This window comes from Mya arenaria, chromosome 3 (assembly GCF_026914265.1).
Source record: "Mya arenaria isolate MELC-2E11 chromosome 3, ASM2691426v1".
Taxonomy (NCBI): Eukaryota; Metazoa; Mollusca; class Bivalvia; order Myida; family Myidae; genus Mya; species Mya arenaria.
This window is the reverse complement of record NC_069124.1, coordinates 36,471,181-36,475,426: the sequence shown is the minus strand read 5'-3', so window position 1 is coordinate 36,475,426 and position 4,246 is coordinate 36,471,181. Positions and strand designations below refer to the sequence as shown.

At 30.1% G+C, this 4,246-nt stretch overlaps 1 long non-coding RNA gene across 1 annotated transcript; it reads left to right on the top strand.

The window, feature by feature from the left end:
* The first annotated feature begins 611 nt into the window (after positions 1-611).
* LOC128227092 (uncharacterized) lies at positions 612-1,736 on the top strand. The gene is made up of 3 exons (XR_008259766.1): positions 612-701; positions 929-986; positions 1,460-1,736. It is a non-coding gene; the product is annotated as an uncharacterized LOC128227092 (long non-coding RNA).
* The last annotated feature ends 2,510 nt before the right edge of the window (positions 1,737-4,246 follow it).

Below are 4,246 nucleotides of genomic sequence, written 5' to 3'. Positions count from 1 at the left end.
AGTACGAAAATGTTTTATTTCCGCCGTTCTGTCAAAAACGGATTTTAACTGTAGAATATGTAAGCTTTTTGTTATATTTTGTTAATGTGCTGATATTGAGTACATCTAAAACATGGAATATGATGTTGAATTTGATTTGGTTCCATTGCTGTTTAATATGTCATGTAAAACATGTTCTTGAAATTCTTCTATTTCGGAAGGTTTTATATTCGGATAAATACATCCTGTACATATTTTGTTGTTATATTACCGGTCTTTGTGGCATGTAGTCAGTGAATTATTAAACAGTGTTACCATATTATCATGTCATGATATAACATAATTATTTTCCTTAATTTTACACATCTAAAACCGATGCTAAATATGTAAATATAGATACTGTACAGTAATGTAAACAACACTGTCACAACAAATAAGTTGATTATTGGCTACTTTAATACCATGAACACTATCGGGTGACAATGTAATCATTTTAGTTCACCTTTACTTGTAATTGAAACTTGTTTTAGTAAGGTATCATATGGTTTATGTAGAACTTTGTAGTATATATGTACATATGTGAGTTTTCAACTGACAAAGGTTAAATCTTGTCTTTTTCAGTCATACCATTTGATGCCAAGTGTACAATGAAAATTGACAACAGAAGTGTCATGGTCTTGGTGGAAAAAGCCTTGCTCTTCATTGACCTCTGTTTAATAATGGTATGGAAAAGGGAATTTAATTCTAATGTTGGTTTTATGAATAATAATGGAGGTATATTCAACATATGAACACATTGTCATAAGGACAAATGTAGAAATTAAACTGTAAAACCATATTATGTACCTGCAGTTAATGCACAGGCTATGAACGGATGCTTAATGATATTCTATGTTTATTTTTTTTAGTGGTTTTGCTTGTTAAATATTGTTTAAGTTAATTATTTCAGGCTGGTGATAGAAAACTATCAGGAATGCTTCAAGCTGGCAATGGAGGGAAATGTAAAAGTAGGTAGGAAATGATAAAATGCAATAAGATATCAACCGATTTTATCAATAATACAATAAAATGAATTTCATATTGATACAATGTTGGGCATCTTACTTTGAGCAGTTAACTGGTATAGCATAATTGTTATTTAACTTATATGAACATTAAACAAGAAATAAAATGTGACCAGAATGTTGTTTTTCATGTTTTCTTAAATACCCTACTTATTTATTTTTTTAAAAAGACAATAATTTTCATAAAATATTCAACTATTTCAGTTGAAAAATGGGAATGAAAATTATGTGTTTCTTGTTGTTTAACCATGAAAAGGCGTTTTCATAAATGCATTATATTGTGCTGTATTAAACAATATTTTATAACTTTTTCAGGACAATGAAAAAGACGAAAAGTTATAAAATATTGTTTAATACAGCACAATATAATGCATTTATGAAAACGCCTTTTCATGGTTAAACATGGTCTTTTTCAGGACACTGAAAAATCACAAGGTTTAGAATATGCTCACAGTCAGTCTTCAAGATACTCACCTTAAAGGTTGCAGTGTGTTTTAGGAGACTTTGTCAGAACAGTACTTTATACCTACATACACTGGAGATACCAGACCCAGCAGATAACTACAGATATATTGACACAGAACCTGAAATTAATTGCATATCCCAACACAACATAAAACTTTAAACTGTTAAATAGGCAGTGAGGCATTTGTGTGTAACTTTCATTATTTGAAATGAAATTTCTTATTTATTTTTTAAGTTTGACTTTGCATTTAAAAGCCATTGGCATTAGATTTTCCAAATATATATATATATATATATATATATATATATATATATATATATATATATATATATACAGTTTCAACTGTGATGTATATCCAGTTGTACATGTTTCCTCTAAGGATTAAAACACTTCTGAATTATATAGGAAAATCTAAATGATTCATTTATTCAAACTTATGATAGTATATAAAACACACACTACCATGGTTGATCATGTAAACATTCATACTATCTTATTATAGAAATTAAGTGCATCTTTTTTGATATTTCTGAATACATTTATTTTTACTTTGACTGTCTCGTGTATAAACACAGAATGCTACATAAAGTGTATACTCCAGTGTATATCATGACATGACTGAAATAGATAATTGATAATATTTGCATGAAACTCTGAACACTTAACCACTCTGACAATCTGCACCAGTTAAGATACTTTTTGTTGAATAATGTGTTTTGAAGAGAGGAGCTTGTAAAATAGCTGTATTTCTTTTAGTAATTTTGTGTATTTGAAGCATGTCTGCAAATGTAGATTTTATCATGTATTTTGAATGGATCTGAAATGCTGTTTATTTAACTGTTATAACAACGATTGACACAATAAAGATGGATTTATGAATTGTCTTCATACAAAAAATCCAACCAGTCAAAATTGTATTTTCGAACTATTTCCCAATACAACAACTCTCAGTCACAGTTTTGGTGCATGAACTTTACTCTTTATCCGAACTAAGGCTGGTTGTTGATGATCATTTTCATCATCATCATCATCATCATCATCATCATCATCATCATCATCATCATCATCATCTTTCATCATCATCATCATTATTCATAATCATTATCACCATCATTCATCATCATCATCATCATTTTCATAATAATCATCATCATCATCATTAGCATCATCATCCATCATCATCATAATCATCATCATCATTCATCATCATCATCATCATCATCATCATCATCCACCGCACCCACCACAACAACCACCACCACCAACTTCACCATCTTCATCATCATCCACATCATCAATCATCAGCAACATCTACATATCATCATCTCGTCATGATCATTGTCGTCATCGTCACATCATAATTAGTATCATTGCCGTCGTCGCATTATCATTATTATTATCTTTATCTTAGTCGTCGTTGTCGCATTATCATTATAATACTCATAATATTCGTCTTCGTCGCCGCCGCATTATCACTATCGTCGTCATCGCATCATGATGATAGTGTCGTTGTCGTATTATTATTATTAAATTATCATTGCCGTTGTCATCGCATCATCGTGACTATCATCATCAGCACCATTCTGCACGTTTGCATTTACTTTACAGATCATTCATAATACGCATACTATAATATTTCACTTATCAAAGACGAATTTAAAGAAAAATCACCAGCCTGAAAAAACAACGTATTTTGTTGTTGTCCAATTTTCATTATAATTACACAAATTTTAAAATGAGCGTCGGAACCCGCCACCGCCTCCATCACAAAAAACCCGGATGAGGATGTACTTAAGATACAAATGTAACATTAATATCAGAATAGAGACCGCGAGTTTGTATCATTTGTGCAAATCATTATAAAAAGGAGAGTTACATTAATTGATTCCCTTCAAGAGATTATCATTATTATTATTATTATTATTATTATTATTATTATTATTATTATTATTATTATTATTATTATTACTATAATTGTCCTTAATAAAAAAGACAGGTGCGCTCATTAGCTTAATATGACGTAACGTCATTTCACTTCAGACTGGGTCACTAGCTTTAACGCTGTGCTTTATCGTTATTTTTTTACGTACGACCGGAGAGTTTACGAGACGTTTCTGAAACGTCTTTATGATTATCGTTAAGTTGGTCGTTATTATGATCGTAAATTTACGATAATGGCAGATCGTAAATTGTATCTGAAACGCACCCCTGGGCGAATACAGGAATAATTAGCATCTCTAGGAATACCTATCGTCTGCCGATAAAACTTATTTTAAAACATTATGCATGTTTATCGCACAATTCCTCGAATCCAATTGCAACAATAAAATCGTAAGTAGTTGTATTCATGCCAAAGAACTTTTAAGTTTGGAATAAAACATAAATGTTTTAGTCAAAAACACTTTAAAATTGAGAAAATTAAGAAATATAAACATATAATTAAATGTGTATAATTATGCTTCCCAAAACCATAAGTAAACATAAGAACATAAGCGTTTGTACTACAATTGGACACTAGTGAAATTTTAACCACTTTAATATGCAGAAGGACAAATTGAAAATTAATTGATATTAGTTTAACCAATATTTAATGATACATATCACTAAATTACATACAAACATTGAGATAATGTGTAACAACAAAAGGAATAAACTAAATGCCACAGGTGTATATCCTCTTTCACTATTTAGAATCCGATTTCGCTATTTAGAATCCGATAACTGCTTCGGCGTTGTC